Genomic DNA, 17,966 nt, shown 5'->3' on the forward strand with positions numbered 1-17,966 from the left:
TTCATCACCACCATAATTAAATTCTTTATAGCTAAGAGTAGATGCTATGTCTATCATCATGGTGTTATGAGTCTTCTTCTTAGTAATGGCATTAATAGATAATGTACCAAAAAGAGTTATATATTTTGCATCAAGGTATTTCAATTTTGAATCACTAATGGAAGCCAAATGGAGTCTCATAAGTCCATTCCATGCTGAAAATTTATCTCTATTAAGCCTTGGAATTTATGTCTTCTAAGACATCCTAATCTTTAGCTTAGTTCCTTGAAACCTTTCCTACAAACACCAAAAGTTCTGATACCAATTATTGGAAATATAGATGGAGTAATTGAGGGGGGGTGGGGTGGGAGAGGGGGGTGGAGTTGAATCAATTACCACAAAAACAAATCCATAGACCCCTTAGATGTCTAATAAAACTACTTACTACTGTCACTCGATAAACATATAGACATTGCTGAAACTTGATAAATGCAATGTATTTTACTTATTATTGATCTTAAAAATTCACTGTGATTAACATACAAGCATAAAGGAAATAAAATGAACACACAAGACACTAGATTTAACATGGAGACCCAATATAGAAAAAACCACCAAGTAACTAGCTATTGATTTTCACTCTTCTAAAGTGAGCCCTTTTAAGAGCCAACCTAGTTAAAGGTTACAAAGCACATTGTTAGGTGTGACCTTATTAGAGGATTTAATCACCTTGTTAGGAGTGGCCTTGTAAGAGGACTTTAGAACATTTCAATGAAACTATCACCTTGTTAGAGGATTTGTAGCTGGCTGTTAAATCAACTCTGTTAAGAGATTTTAAAATCACTGCCACAATGGTAAGAAAGTAATAATGAAATGACCTAAATGAGATGCAACTAAATTGTAGATTACAAATCTCTTTTCACTTTGTTAGATCCTTCCTGATCAAATATAACTTTGCTATTCCTCAAGGATATCTAACCATCCTTCAGATTCACTCACACTTTACTCTTCAAATAATCAATACACTTGCATACTCACTCATTCACACTTTAGAATTCTTAGCTTGACCTTTCATATATACCTTTCAGATTATCAAGTTGACTCATTTACAACTTACAATTATCAATAATCATTACCTCAGTCAGCTAGAATCAATATTTAAAATAATTAAAATTTATTTCTCAAATCAATAAAATCCTTCATTGGCTGACCCAACTTAGTAGACACTAATCTTGAGAAGATTTTCTATATTAATCGATAGACACTTAGTTAACACTAAAAACCTACAAAAATCCTTTGGAGACTAAGTGAACTTGGTAGACACTAACTTTCCTTCATTAACCATGAGAGCTTGATTAACACTACTTTCTACCACAATTTCTTTTGACTCCTAAGTGAGCTTGATAGACACTATCTACATAGAGTAATTACTAGGAATGCTTCATAGACATAGAGAATTGCCTCGCTAACCAACTGATCTAGGTAAGCACTATCTAATAATTTATATGACATTTGTGTAACATCAAAGACAACATAGAATTTAGACAATTGTATCCAACACTAATAACATATATAGGCAATAGTGTTCTTTAAACTTTTCTTAGTATATTATCATAATTTATTGTTCTAGTAGATCCTCTTATTGCATTAATTAAATGTTTTATCCTTGAGCAATATTGAGCAATATTTTCAGCTTCTTGCATTCTCATATCATCAAACTTACCTCTGAGACTCTCAGATTTGGCTCTTAGAACATTGTTGTCTCCTTCGTAGATGGTGTGTAAAGCATCCCACATTTTTGTTGCACTATCAAAACTTTTGATATCATCAAATGAATCATACCTTAGCGAAGAGGCAATCTCCAATATTTCCCAGTTGTGTTCTTTCTTGTTTTTCGGATCCTCAATAGTTAGGGCTCAATAGGATCAACATGCTCAAAAGTAATGGTAGATTGTGCATGATCTTCAAGTCCTCCAAGGTGTAGCTTCATCAAACATTTCCATGCAAGAAAGTTATCTCTCTTAAGATTGAGTACTTCTCTTGTTGACATCTTGATCTTTGTGCTTTTAGTACCTTCAAACTAGTCCTATTAAGTAAAGAATCTCAAATACCAATTGTTGTAATTCTTTAGAATAACTAGGGTGGGGGTGAATCAATTAATCAAGGTCTAGATGTACTAATAAAAATTTCATAGCTTACTGAACCCATAAAAAATTTATCATCATGCATGCATCCATAAGATTATGCAATCACTTAAAATGTGTAGGTTAGTGTCAAATCAATTTGTAGAAATATAAACATGAAACATAACAGATTCAATAACACACTTGACATAATGATTTACATGGAAACCCAATTTTGGAAAAACCACCAGATACATGCTACTCTTTCTCACTCTTCTAAAGTGATGCCCTATGAAAGGTCAACCATGTTAAAGGTTACAATGCACACTATTAAATGTGGCCTAGTTAGGAGTCAACTTTGTTAGAGGACTTTAGACCATTCACTTAGAATGTCACCTAGTTAAAGGATTTACAAATGAGTAATAGGTCAATGCTAATCCACATGATTTACCCTAGATTGATACAATTATTAGAGAGTAACAATAAGGCTTGATCTAATAACAACTTACAACTCCATTTGTAGATTACAAATCTCTTCTTCCATTCTACTTGGCTTTTATAGACTTCAGCTCTGATAACTTGTTCACCCTTCAAGCATCCATACCATTAATCTTTCTTTCTTAAATTGCCAATGTATACTCTTCACTTAGATCACTAAATGAAGCAATATCCTAGACTCCTTTTCTTCCTTAGGTTGTCACACATGACAACCCTTGCTTCTAACAAGCCATCCCTATAAATAGAGAATTAAGATATTTTTTAGTTCGTTCTCCATCATCCAATTTAGAGTTAAGATAGATTAGAGAGGATTCAATGAATATACCCCTCATTCCATTTCATTTCTAGAAACTTCTCCTTCAATCCTCTTTTAATTCACATCAAAATGGTTTACCATTAATTTTGTACCACCAACTCAACAATCTTATCTTCCACCTAGTTCACACAATGCAAGAAAAAAAAAATTCATCTTAGATCCATTGAATTCATTATCTTTCTAATAATGCTGACACTCAGCATTAACTTTCTTTTGATGTTTAGCACAAACTGCATTGTTCAACATCCTCTATCAAATCACTCGGCATGAAGTAAAGTTTACTAGAGCTTGGTATCAACTAAACTTTACTCAACATCAACTATTTTACTCAGCATGCACTAAAATAGACTTTTACTCAGCTCTAACTAATTTTCTACTTGACTTACACTAAATTTTCTCAACACCTACTATCCATTCAATCAAGCTTGGTAGACAAACTTTGTTTAACTTATTCTTTTGAACTTTCTTAGTGTAACCAACCTTTGCAACCTTAAGTATATTATCAATGCAATATGATATCACTATCTTAATTGATTCTTGTACTCCTTGTTGGCCTAGTTTTTCACCATGTAATTTGGCATATTCTCTAATGAAAAACCATATAGTTCCATGTTTTAAAAATGTTAAATGTGTCAAAAACCTAGGTGCCATTGTTAATTTTTAGTCACACCCTTGTTATATGCCCTAATTTTATTTAAATTCTAGAAAATAGTGTTTTAAATATTGGCGCAGGAAATTCATTGTCCTAAGGTTTTATCTTTTACATTTTCCTATATTTATTCTTAGGTTATTTTTTCTAATTTTAATTATCCATTGTGGTAAACCTTATCTCAACTATGGTCTCACCCCTGGTTGATCTTCCTTAATGCTCTATAAAATGTTTTAACCATTGTGGTTCACCTTTATCAATCATTGATCTTTGCAAGGTCAACGATGAGTGCATGCTTGCTTTGAGAATTTGCTTGACTTTTAGCAAATGTGGGAATGAGCCTACTTTCCACATAGCACTTCATGATGCTAAACTTTTTAATGTGCCTCAAAGAACTGGAGGATGTTAGAAATTTTTTAGAATTGTTAGGGGTTGTTAGAGCATGTTGGAATTTCTAGTAGTTTCATTGGCCGAATTGAGCAGTGGGGTTATCTTTTGGTATTATAACATTGCACCATTGATCTTGGGAAGATCAATAGTAGGCATATTACCACTTCATGAAGATGTGAAAAGTTTAAAAAATTTGGTAAATCACCCTTGTGACATGTGTCTTAGTGATGTCATTCAAGATGTTCATGTAATTCAAAAGGCACCTGATATATACATCATTGATCTTGGGAAGATCAATGGACAATGCTTGCCTACAATATGAACATGCTTGAAGTTTAGTTGAAGTGGGGATGAACTTGTACACCATGTATACTAGGATGATGTCATACACCCCTAGTTGAACAAAGATGATAGTATGATCGATAGTTGGCAGCTGTTAGAACATGTTGGATAAAGTACATCATTTCATTGGTTGAATTTGCTAATAGGATTATAAAAAAATGTAATAAGTATAATAACATCAATGTTAGAAAGATAAATAGAAGGTGGTTTTTTGCACTATGAAAATTATTGAGCTTTAACCAAAGTGGTAAAGTGCCTGCTTGGCATGTGGAGAAGTAGAGCTACCTACTTAGAAGGTTTCCTAGTCACACCAAGATGGTAAATTACGATGATATGGGACATAATGATTAGTGGTATAGTCCATGTGTTTGCCAACCTAGAAAATGAGTGTACTAGTAGGCTTGTAAATTTAAGGCTAGAATTATTAAGTTGTAAGAATTTTCATGTCTACACTTCACCACTTTGTGAAAGTTCTCTAACTTTATCAAATGAAGGAATGCACCCTATTGATTGATGGAAATTTCTAAAAAGGAGTTAATGTAGCTTTTAAATTTTAAAATAATTTGTTTGATGCTTGATGATCAATGATTAGAATTCAAACTTCATGACAAGGGAAATTTTTTTGACTATTAGAGTATTATTACTAATCAATGCCACTTTGTACAAGCTTAATGTGGTAGTAAAATTCTAAATTCACCATTATTTAGCCATAAGATCATATAATTATCATAGTTTGAATATTTAAAGAGCTAAGGGCAAGATTTTTTAAGGTTTTTGACAATTTATAGAGTGATTTATAGCAAGGAAGAGGCAAGAAAAGTAGGTAAGTTGTTTGAACTTCTAAAAATAAAGAAATTGTAATTACACTAGGTTCAATTGCAAAAATGCCTCCACGTAATGATATTTTTGGAAAAGTAGATTACCTAAAAAGGGAAATTCATGATGATTTGCTAGAACAAATTCCGCTATCAATGAATGAATTAGCTAGGGGTAGAGAATTGATTCCAAAAAGTCCTAGGTTATTGGTTAGCGAGGGTTTATATGAAAAATAAAATTGGTTGAGAGATGTAGAGGTATCTATGGGAGGCTTAGAACTTTTTAAGAAATGATTTGCAGAAAGGAAATTGGATACCCCAATAAGTAATGTCTAGTAATTTGACATAGGTAAATTGATTCTCCTTGGAGTCTTCTTCGATGATGATCTACTAGTAGACATGGCCAAGAAGTATGATCCAATTACTAGGGTTGTAAAGAACCATGTAAGGGATAACCTTTTAAGGGTTTCACCTAAATTGATCAGAGAGCTTTTCAAGTTGAACCCCAATCATTTTGTTCATGAGAAAATTGACATGTAAGACCTCCAAGCCAAATATGATGCACAAAGGGTGTATTTAAGGAGAAGGGGACATTATGGTCACAACTACTAACATTGAAGGAGGAGCATTTGAAGAGCCTCCTATACCATCATTTGATCTTACTATTGTAGATTATGGAGGTAAGGAAAGAGACACTATAATTACATAGACTTCCCAAAAATTCATTGATGATGAAAATTTTGTAAAAACTAGAGATTTTCCCCAATTTTTGTGAAGAAGAAATATTGGTAATTTTGAAAGTATGTGCAAATCAATAAAAGTAAAGCAACCTAATAAGTTGGACTCTAAAATTGAAGAGGAAGTCAAAGCTAACTCATGGAGGTATTTTCACAATTGACCCCAAAAGGGAGAAGACAACTATTGAAATAGTCAAGAGTTTTAATCTTGCCTGAATGGGACATAACCAATGCTATTGGTTTTGATTCTGTTAGGAAGAAAAAGGATATTCAATTTAAGACTAAGGAAGAAATGCTACATGCAAATAGAAGAATAAAATATGAAAATGATCACTAGGCATTGGTGATATGGTCAATTGAAAAGAGGTATAAAAATAGGTTACAAGAAGTTTCAAGTGCTGAGCATACAGACAGCCTCATGGTGTATAGAGAAGATGAGGTAGATAGTGATAAAGTGTCTGAAATGACTAGGTAGATGATGGATTAAATGCCAAGATAAAGGTAAATTCCTAGAGCTAAATTCCAAGATTGAAGAAATATTAAAAACATATGAGGAGAGAGTGAACAAGATACATCAGCTGGAAACTTAAGTATTCTAGATGGATAAGCAACTAGGAAAAAGAGAACTGGGAGAGTCAAGCCAGCCTCGAATTACCTGTCATTACCCCCTAGTTGAACCATTCAAGTCAACTCCCTTGGTAGAGTTACCTAACACTCCATAAAGGCTAGAATTCTATACTACTTAATAATTTGAGGAGTAAAAGAATAAACTCTAGGCCTTACATGTTAAGCAGAAAGATTTGTATGAAGATAAAATCAAGAAGACAATCTTATATTGAGTAGATAAGATTGATTGGCTAACACTTCATGAGAAATTGGTGAGAATAATGAATATTTGGGAAGAAATAAAAGGTGGTGAAGATGCTTTAAAGCCCATCATGAATAAATGGGGTGGTAGGGATAAAGATGTCACCCTTTTGTGTGTCTCAATTATTAGTCTATCATGTGAGCAGATTGAGAAAACTTTTGATATGACTAATGATTTGTTTGATTTTGATGAAAATAGAGTTGTAGTAAAAAAAGGGATAATTATTTGTCTTTCTAAGTATCTAAGTGAGAAATTTGAACTCTTTCCCCATGCACTTAAAAAGGTAGATAAAACAAAAGAAAAGGAAGAATGGATCAAAGAGTTAGATGATTTATTATGCCATAGAATAAATGGAGTCATAAGTGAAAAAGGACATTTGCTAATGGAAATGACAAATGAGGAGGTTGTTAAAGTGCAATTAGTCTATATTTCCATTAGAGAAGAATTTGTTGAAATTAATAAAATAGGAAATTTTGTGATCAAGAAACAATGTGAGGTCTTGAGTTTTGATTGGCTTGATGACACAATTTTCAACAAATGGATGTAGGATTTTGTGTATGCAAAGAAAATTGAAACAAAAGAAGATGTTGTGGACTAGGATGAGAATCAAAAAATTGATACATTACTAAAAATAGAAGGAGACAAAAAGGAACAATCAACTTCAGTGATAAGCACAATGGTCCCAACTAATGAGATGATAATTGAGGAATCAGATATATCTATTGTTCTAATAGTGCATGATGATGTGAATGGAGAGCCTTGAGTTGAAGTAAGTCTGCAAAAATCAAATCCAGGTCAATCAAAAAAAAATTCATTTGATAAATCTTTTGAGGAACAAAAACAACAATAAAGCCAATCATTAACTTTTCATGAACAAAGAAATTCAACAAAAGGTGAAATAGAAGTGGTCCCCATAGAAGAATATTCATGATGTAAACCATTTTGTAGCACCAAAATTTTTTCTTTTATGATAGTAACAATATATACATCTTTCTTTCTTAAGGAAAGTTGTCAGTTAATCTATGCCCAAAGCTTGTTGCATCCCACATGATATAAGTGAGATTCTAGGGCTAGTGAAAGGGTCTGAGTCATTGTACAATTTTAGTTTTACTAAGCTTTGTTCAATCTAGTCCTTGATGCAAAATTTCATGATGTATTTTCTCAGCAAAAATCTAAGAATACATTAATGTTACATGGTAATAGTATTTTATTTGGAGATTTTTTTAGTTCTACTTCAATTGTTATATAATTTTCAAAGAGAATTAATACAATGATGAACTATCCCCATATCTTTTATTAATGAGTCTTGTCTCCATTTTTATTACCAAGTTATCTTGAGATTGTATGAGAGAAGCTTGTTCAATTGAATGCAATTAGGATAATTCATATATCATTTCACTATGGCTTTTAATTCAATGAATTAGGTAAATTCTTTGGTGAATATGATAGATCTCTAGGCAGCAGGGAAGATATGTGTAAGAATGAGTTTCAATGAAAATCACTCATAATACTAATTGCAATGTAGTTAATTAGGTCAAGAAATTGGATAGACTCTAAATCCCAATGGACAAGGCACTAATCAACTAGTTTAGGGTACATATGGAGAAACCATGGAAACACATCAAGCTTGAAATAAAATCAATTTTACTTTAGTGTTTGAAGAATGTCAAAGCTAGTCAGCACTTTTGTACACTTAACTTCTAAGTCTTAGTTAGCTACTATTACCTAGAATTATTTATAGATTTAAGAATAATTGTGATGAATCTACTATAAGGGATGAATATTGTTATAAAATGTTATGGAATGAATGATATATGAATATAATATTAGGTTGTGAATCTTTAATCCATTAGGTGTACCTATCTTGGTTTTGTAGAGCCAAAAGAGTGGAAAATCTTCCATGATTTTGTTGAAGTTAGGTCCAGATCTGAAGAGCATATAATTGTTTATAGGAATTAGCTAATCCTTAGATTATTTTCACCTTCACCATCTTGGTATTAAGTATTTTTTTTCTTAGTAGTGTAAAAACACCAACAAAATAGTGACTCTACTAGGGAGTTTTACAACACATGCTTATGTTGGAAATTTACTACAGTTTCTTTAGTTGTGTTAGTATAAATTTTCATCATATTTCTTAGCAGTTAGCTATGATTATGTTGGACTTTTATAGTGAAATTTTTTGAGAATTTAAAAAGAAAGGAGAAGACCGTAAGTACCACAGGTGTACATTGATGTATACAACCCTTAAAAAGTGTCTTATCTATCAAGAAAGAGTTGTAGTCCTAAATTTATAATGATTGGCTTCTTTGTGTGTGTTAGATTCATTCATACTAACTTGTGATATTTTCCTTGAGTCATTGGGTTATTGCATTGCAACTTTTACCCAGGATAGGGTGGAAACTCTGTCAAGGTTTTGAAGCTAGTGCTTACTAATAAATAATCCTCACAAATAGTTGACAAACAGAAAAGCACATGAGCTTATACAAGAGCCAATCCTGATATACCATTGTATATTGATTTTCCTAGGGTGGTAGAAAAAACCAAAACATGAAGAAAGTAGATATAAATCCTACTTGGAAACCAAGGGGTAGTGTACCAATAAACTCTCAATACTAGCTAGTGGTAGGCAGAGAATCTTCATCATGAAGCTTTGAATCAGAAACCACAAGGCTCTTAGGAGGAATATTTAGTACCCCATTGCAAGATCAAAGACGTTACCATGACAAGAATGTTTCCCCAATGGGAGATGCATTGTGTAGAACATATGTGATACATGAAATGAATCATAGGTTGGGATATGAGAATGTCATGGAGAATCCTTTTAATCCTAAAGAAGTTCCATATGTAGAGACAAACCTTATAGATCAAGATGATCCTACTAATTGAAAATCCACTTCTGCAAAATCCAATAGAGGTATACTCAGATATAGGAGTTTTAAAGAAGTGGGTTGTAGAAGAAGAAGCTAAAAATGATCATTTGGAGAAAGAAAGAGAGTAGGCCACCTTGAATTCCATTATGGAAAGAGATAATTTCCTTAGAAGGATGTCTACCTTAAAGGAGAAAAATAGAACATTAGAAGAAAGGACTTTAGTCCTTAATGCTGATGTTTTTGGAGACATAGATATCTTGAGACATAAGGTTCAATAATAAGAAAAATTTACAAGCCAAAGGAAAGAACCTATCATATCTCAAGTCCAACCCTATAAGCCTATCCAAATAGACCATGTAGAACCTACTGTCAAGAAAATAGATAAAGGAAAAGTCAAGGCTATAGGAATCCATATAAATGAACCTCAAGTTGTACCAAACAAGCCCTCAAATCCTCCCATGTCTAAGCTAGATTTGGATTTGGAAAAGGCTAGAAAGGAGAAGGAGGACCTTGCAAAAGATCTTGAGAAGGTTTAAAATGAAGCCCAGACGATAGAAACTAGGAGAAAAATTCAATTCATCAAGTCCAATTCTGCATTGGCCTCACGGCCAAATTTTTCTACCCAAAATACAACTTTAGTACCTGATTATGGACAAGTGGTTTTGAACTAGACTGGGTCTCAATCCACCCTTGCTTCATCTACCACTAGTATCCAAATTCCTACTGTTCAAATACAATAGTCTCAAAATATTGTCCATAAAAAGGACAATATTACAAGCACATCCAACGTTGTTGGTTTTTATAAGAAGCCCATATGCATGGAAAAATATAGAAAAATACCATTCTTAGGCATCCTAGGTTTCCCACACCCAATATCATTTGACCAAAGAGACAAACTTGTCAAGTTTTTTGGAAATAATGTTGTTATTTCTGAAGAACACTTGAGAATGTTTATAGATATGCCAAATGATTTTAAAGTTGAACATGAGAATATGGTGATAAAATTGTTTTTACACTCATTAATTGAAGATGCAAGGGACTAGGTTAGGAGACTACCAGATGATAGTATTATTTCATGGAGTGATTTAGAAAAATTGTTCAAAGAGAAATATGGAGATAATGCTAATGTTGGTTTCATGCTTGACTTAAACAATATCAAAAAGAACCTTAATGAATCACATTTGATTTTAGTGTAAGGTTTTAGAAGGGGATGTACAAACTATTTCAAGTTATGGGATTGAATGAAGATGTGTGCCTTACAATGTATTTCAATGCCTTTGACAATAAAATTGCTTATTGGTTGAGAGATAGAGATCCCAAAACTTTAAGGGATGATTACAAGGTAGCCGTGAACATTGAAAACACAAGGAAAGAATCTGGTACACTTGGAAGGAGAGATGATCCAAATTTGTTCAATCCCAAGAACAATAAAAAAGAGAATGATAAATCTCCTATAGGAAAGAAGCCTGAGGAAGCCACCATAAGCTAGGTATTGGACTTGTTGAAGAATATGAACCCACCAAATTTCAATACACACAAACCTAATGTTGGTGAAAAGCTCCTAATGAACAACAACCATTTCAATAGACAACCAAGAATGTAGAGTTACCCTTATACCACTCAATGGAAATATGGTAAACCATTTCCAAATCAAACTCAAAATGTGAAAGAGAAGGGTACTCCTGATCAATCATTCCAAATTGCCTCACTCCTCAAATTATTATGTAGTTGTTAAATCATTTCTTGTAGATCAGAATGTATAGAATTAGGAGGAAGAAGAAGAAAAAGGCCATGGTGACGTAAGTTGTAATATGGCTGATATGTGTGATGACTATGTAGATTCTAACTTAGAAGAGCATGAAAATGACATTGCTAGTTAGAGTTACCAGTTACACCATCAGCAAATATTTTCAGATGATGAAGACTTTGACGAAGACAAGTTATGTGTTACATCCTCATCTATTGATCATATAAATCTAAGGAGCCTTCTGAAGAGAAGATTGATAGAATTATAGTAGAAATGATTTCTCAAGTTCATAGTAATTATAATTTGATAAGTAGGAAAATTGGTAATAAAATTGGTAAGCCTTCTAGTATTTTTATAAAGGACATTACTCATAAGATGAATGATGATAATAAGAAAAATAATGTAGAGGCAACAAAGGTCAAAGATAGTAAGGTCAAGAAATGGGAGCCCAAAAGGAAGGTACAATTTTAGGAAAATGAGATACCTAGAGCAATGGTGCAAGAGAAGAAGTTAGGATCTGATTTTGCTAAGAAAATAATAGTGCCTATTGTTCAAAATACTACAACTCTAGGTATGCTTGTAAAACCAACTACGTATGAACCCATTGACATGATATCTATGATGTCCCAAATAACTATCAAAGTGCCTTTATCTAAATTGTTTAGAATTGATGAACATAAGAGTAAAGCCTTGTCATGGTTAGGTGGGATAGGTAATAGTAAAGATACTACTAAACAAAGTACCATAGAGAAAACCCTAGTGGTAGTCAAAGATAGTAGCATTGTCTCCCAAATTTTCCAAATGTTCTTAGATGATTCATTTGTGGCTTATTTGTAGGCTATTGACCCATTTTTTCTTAGTTTGATTATAAAAGGGAAAACTCTTAAGAATTGCATGATAGACTTAGGAGCATCTAACACCATTATACCTTTCAAAGCAATGGAAGCCTTAGGTTTGAAATTAGACACCAAACAAGGTAGATGTAGAGGTATGGATGCTAGGGAAGTGCCTATTACAAGTACCATCAATGTATTACCTTTTAAACTAGCTACATACCTTGAGGTAGAGTTGACAATTTTAGCCCTTGTAGTTGATATTCCTCCACATTATGGAATGTTGCTATCTAGAAAATGGAGCATTGCTATGGGAGGTAGCATAAAATGTGTCTTGTCTTATGCAACCTTTCACATACATGACAAGGCTATTAGGGTAGACAGGGAGCCAAGGGTCAATCATATTTTTGAAGATGAAATTGTTTTAGATTCCACTTGTTTCCTAGATACTAGTGTAAATGCATTGAATGGAGAACTGATTATCCAAGAAGTTGAGAAACTTCTAGCTATAATTGCACATGAGGTTGAATGTTTAATGGATTCACCAATATTGTGGACTATGTATTTTGATGGGGCATGTTCTAAAGAAGGCTTAGGGGTAGGTATATTTTTTGTTTCTCCTAAGTAGAACACATTTAGATATTAATTTATCTTGAATTTCTCTTGTACTAATAACATAGTAGAATATGAAGCACTCTTACTAGGATTAAGAGTACAACTCATCATGGAATCAAGAAATTGCATGTTATTGGTGATCCTGAATTAGTGGTTTCCCAAGTTAGAGAAACGTATACATCAAAAAATAAGATACTAATTAGTATAGAAATGTTGTATGGGATCTAATTTATTTTTTTGATGCATTTGGTATTTCTTGGGTGGAAAGAAATTATAACAAGATTACTAATTTTCTAGCAAATGTAGCTATTAAATTGAAAGATATATCATTTGCTAGAATTTCACAAATTGAGGTCCAAAATCAGCCTCCAATACCTAAAAATATTGAACATTGGCAAGTCTTTGAGGATGATAGAGGTATTTTAAATTTCTTGTTAAGTGAAGATAAATACCATGGCCAAGAATTAGATTACAATGCTTTAACTGAAACCATAGATGGTAAGGAAACAATCTTTGGTTAAGATATTATATAATTAAAAACCAACAAAGTACCTAAATGGTTAGTTGTTTTAGAGAACATGTTTGATAACCAAGATAGGGTGAAGTTTGGAATCAGAGATCATAAACCCCAAGAATTGGAAGAGATAAAGTTTGGAATTTCTAAAGCTCCAATGAAGGTTTATATTTGTGAAAATTTATCTACTAAAATCAGAAAGCCTTTCATTAATTTGGTAAGAAAGTATAGACATGTCCTATCATTCTCTTATGATGACATTAAGGCCTATAGAGAAAATTTGTTCTAGCATGTCATACCACTCAAAGAAAAATTTAAACCTTTTAGGAAAAAGCAAAGACCAGTAAATCCCACCTTAGCTCCTAAAATGAAAGAAGAATTAATGAAGCTAAGGGATGGGGGATTAATTAAACCTATTAGACATTCTACTTTGGTATCAAATTTAGTGCTTATCAAAAAGAAGAATGGAGACACAAGGCTATGTGTTGACTTTAGGAACCTGAATATTGCTTTTGTAAAAGACAATTATGGATTACCAAACATGAAAGCCATGTTGCAACAAGTGGTTGGTTCTAAGTTGATGTCTATGATGGATGGATTCATAGAATATAATCACATCCTTGTAAATGAAAAGGAACAATTTAAGACAACTTTTATAACTCCATGGGGTACTTATGTACATGTGAAAATGCCATTTGGGTTAATTAATGTAGGGGAAACTTTTTAGAGGGCTATGGATGTGGCATTCCATGATTATATTAACAATTTTATCATAATGTACGAAGAAGGCTGAGGACCATTGTCATAGCATATTCCAAGAAGGTTGAGGACCATTGGAGACATCTAGAGAAGATTTTTATCAAAGCCTTAGAATATGGAGTATCATTGAACCCAAAGAAGTGTAAATTTGGAGTAACAAAAGGGAGATTGTTAGATCATATAGTACCAAAGGATGGTGTAAAGATAGATCCTAAAAGAGTGGCTGCCATTGATAAAGTTCCTAAGCCAAAGGCAAGTCAATTTTTTGAGAAGGTTTGTTACAAACTTTTCTAAAATTAGTTGACCAATCTCTAAAATGCTTAAAAATGGAGTGGTTATGAATTGGGATGGGGAACCTTCATAAGAATTTCAAGATATTAAAAATTCTATTAAAAATGCTCTAGTCCTTAGAACTCCTGATTACACAAAACCAATGCATATATATTATTTTGCATCTTTTCATACTATGGCAGTAGTCCTATTATAGAAGAATGAAGAAGGGTATGAACAACCTATTGCATTTTTTAGTAAATCCCTTTAGCCCATTGAGTTAAAGTATGAGATAAATAAGAAATAGGCCTATGCCCTGGTAAAGGTTATTAAATCCTTCAAGTGTTATCTTATAGCGCTATTTTTGTGTCATTTGTACCAAGTGTTGCTATAAAAGATATATTTTCTTAGTAGGAAGTGTCTAGTAGAAGATGCAGATGGATCAATAGGATTCAAGAATTTAACATTGATATCCAGATCCTCAAATTTCTAAGAGGTCAAGGACTAGAAAAGATCATGGCCCAATCAAAATTGGATGCCAATCAGATAAATTTGGTAGTGGATGACTTAAGGTCAAGGTTATGTGATATGGATCATTGTGAATGGTACACCAATGTCTTATATTACTTACAACACATAGAATATCCATCCCATTTAATAGATGATGAGAAAAGAAGCATACAATTATAGGCTATTAGTTATATTATTGTTAGGAACAATTTATGGTGGAGAAACATTGAGGGAGTCTTACTAAAATGTATTGATCAAGAGAAATCCAAAGAGATATTGAATGAGATGCATGTAGAAGTCTTTGGAGGATATTATATGGCTAAAACTACTACCCACAAAGTGATGAGAGTTAGATTTTAGTGGCATTCTCTTTTCAAAGATGCTTAGGTAATGATTAGAAAATGTGATGCTTGTCAAAGATTTGCAGTTAAGCTGAAATTATCTAGGAATACCCCTTTAAAAAATTTGAATTCCAAGAACCCTTCCAAAAATTGGGTATAGATTTAATAGGTGAAATTTCTCCCAACTCTAGTACTAGTTATTCATGGATTTTGGTGGCTAATGACTATTTTACAAAGTGGGTAGAGGCTATTCCAACAAGGAATGCTACTAGTAAAGTGGTGAATGATTTTCTTCTAAACAATATTAGTTCAAGATTTAGAAGCCCATAGAAGATTGTAACTAACAATGCAATGTGTTTTACTTTAGAGGAGTTCATAAAGTTCGGTATTAAATATGGTATAACAAGATCAACATATTCCCCTTATCATCCACAAGGAAATGGACAATTTGAATCTACAAACAAAAACTTGTTAAAAGTAATAAAAAAACTATGGATGACAAAAAAAAGGCATGGGATTCCAAACTATAGTTGGCAATATGGTCTGACATGGTGACAATAAAGAAAGCCATAGGTGTAGCACCTTTTGATATTGTGTACGGAATCTAGGCAAGAATGCCTTAGAACAATTTAGTAGGCCTATATAATTGTTGGCATTTCACTCATGTTTGTTATTAGTGACATACACTTATTTAGATTATAAGTATCTACTGAGCATATTATACAATTAACAGTGTTAACCAAGCATTTTAGATGCTATTGAGTTCTATTGTTGCTACTAAGTCCTTTGGACAATATTCAATTTGTTCTTAGGAGTTACTACAAAGTTATTGATCAGTAGTGTAAATTGAGCATCATCGTGTATCTCAAGTTTATTAGTGCAAATTGAGTTTGTAGTTGATGTGATGTGAGTCTAGTGTTAACAGAGCTACTCAGAGTTAATCAAGTGACTTAGTTTATACTAAGCTTGTTGTGATAGCATTGACCGAGCTATGCAGTGTGAATCAAGTGATTCAATTTATATGCTAAGTTTCATAGTATTCACTGAGTCACTAGTGCAAACCAAGTTCAACACTTCTTGGAAGTGATTAGTATGGACCCAGTTTCTATGTCTACCAAGTGCATGACAATGTCAATATTGACACTAGATGCCAAGTATCACAACTTGATTGAGCTAGTCTTTAGAACCCAAGTTTCTTCATTTGGGCCGACTTGTAAATTGTAAATTGGATTAGTATATATCTAATGTATTGTATCACATCCAATATGATGAGATGACATGGAATGATAAATGTAACAAGAAGAAGAAAATAGTAGAGTAATTACAAAGGCTACAACAATATAAGGAGCAACAAAGATTTATCTATCATAGCAAGGTGATTTCTACACTTAGAGGAATCTCATTTAGCAAACCAAGTTGTAGATCAAAGATCAAGTACTATTTCATCCTAATAGGTGGATCGGTCAAATCCTTTAACAAGGTAGATATTCTTTTATAAATATCTTTACTAAGTGCATACTTCATTGTATGTTTGTAAATCCTTCTACAAGGTGGACCTAGCAGGCCTTATTACTCCTAACAGAGCAAATCATTAGAAGTGATCATTGTAAGCCTTAACATGACAATTCATGTTGCAATACAACTAAAGCTTGGGGGTATCATCCCTACCCTAGTTTTACTTTCTATTCGGAAGGTTTCTGGGTCACCAAATTGTGTGTTAAAAGTGTAATGTATTCTTTAATATTTTTAGTTTCTCATGCATGCAATTAGATCAGAATATACATGAAGTATTAATTTTTAATTAATGATTAAGTTTTATTTTTTATTAATTCACCCCTCCCCTCTCAGTAAGCCTGTCATAATATTTCCAACAATTGGTATCAGAGCATTGTGGTTCTCAGAGAAAAGTTTAATAGCTTGAGCAAAGATCAAAGGCTATAGAGTTATTTAGATTTGACAAGGCTATTGACATTGAGAAGCTAGATTTGGAATTGGCTATTGGACAACTCAAGAAAGAAAAAGATAAACTCTCTCAATCCCTAAAAAGAAGAAAAGATCTTGCAATCTAGATGAACGATCAACTCTCCATTGAAGAAAGAATTGAAGACATTCACTCAAGAAATTTAGATGAAGCTAATGAAGCAATAAAAGAACTATTTGAAAATAATAGTACTCTTCAAGAAGTGATAAAATTGAGAAGAGATAAAGAAATTTGGTTAGTAAGACTTTGTGAAGTCATAGAAGAGGAAAACAAGATAAAAAAAGAGATAGAAGGAAAGAATAGTGAAATTTGGCACCTATCCCTTCAATAGACAAACTTCATTGATCAACTTACCAATGAAAATGAAGAAATCATGAATCTAAGATATGAGTACAAAAGATTGTAGAATGATCTAAACACTAAAAGGAAAACCAATAAGAGAATGATGAAATCTCAAGTAGACATGAATCAATTGAATGAGAAAAGTCATTACAAACAAAATGGAAAAGAAGGAATTGGATATATAGAAGAAGGTGAATAATCCAAGCAAGGAACTCAAAAGAATGAAAGATCTACTTGTAGTCACTATGGTAAGATTGGTCATACATCAAACAAATGTTGGAGCAATGGGAATGAAAAATTCAATGGAAAATTCTACAATTGTAATCAGTATGGAAATAGGGCTAATGAATGGAAAGAGAAACCTAAATTTGAAGGAAAATGTCACAAACATAAGAAGCATGAGCACAAGTCATCAGAATGCAAGACTAAGATATTGAACCTAGCAGAGAAAATTGTAAAAGCTATAT

This window comes from Cupressus sempervirens, chromosome 5 (genome assembly GCF_028749045.1).
Source record: "Cupressus sempervirens isolate cs-2001-9-10 chromosome 5, ASM2874904v1, whole genome shotgun sequence".
Taxonomy (NCBI): Eukaryota; Viridiplantae; Streptophyta; class Pinopsida; order Cupressales; family Cupressaceae; genus Cupressus; species Cupressus sempervirens.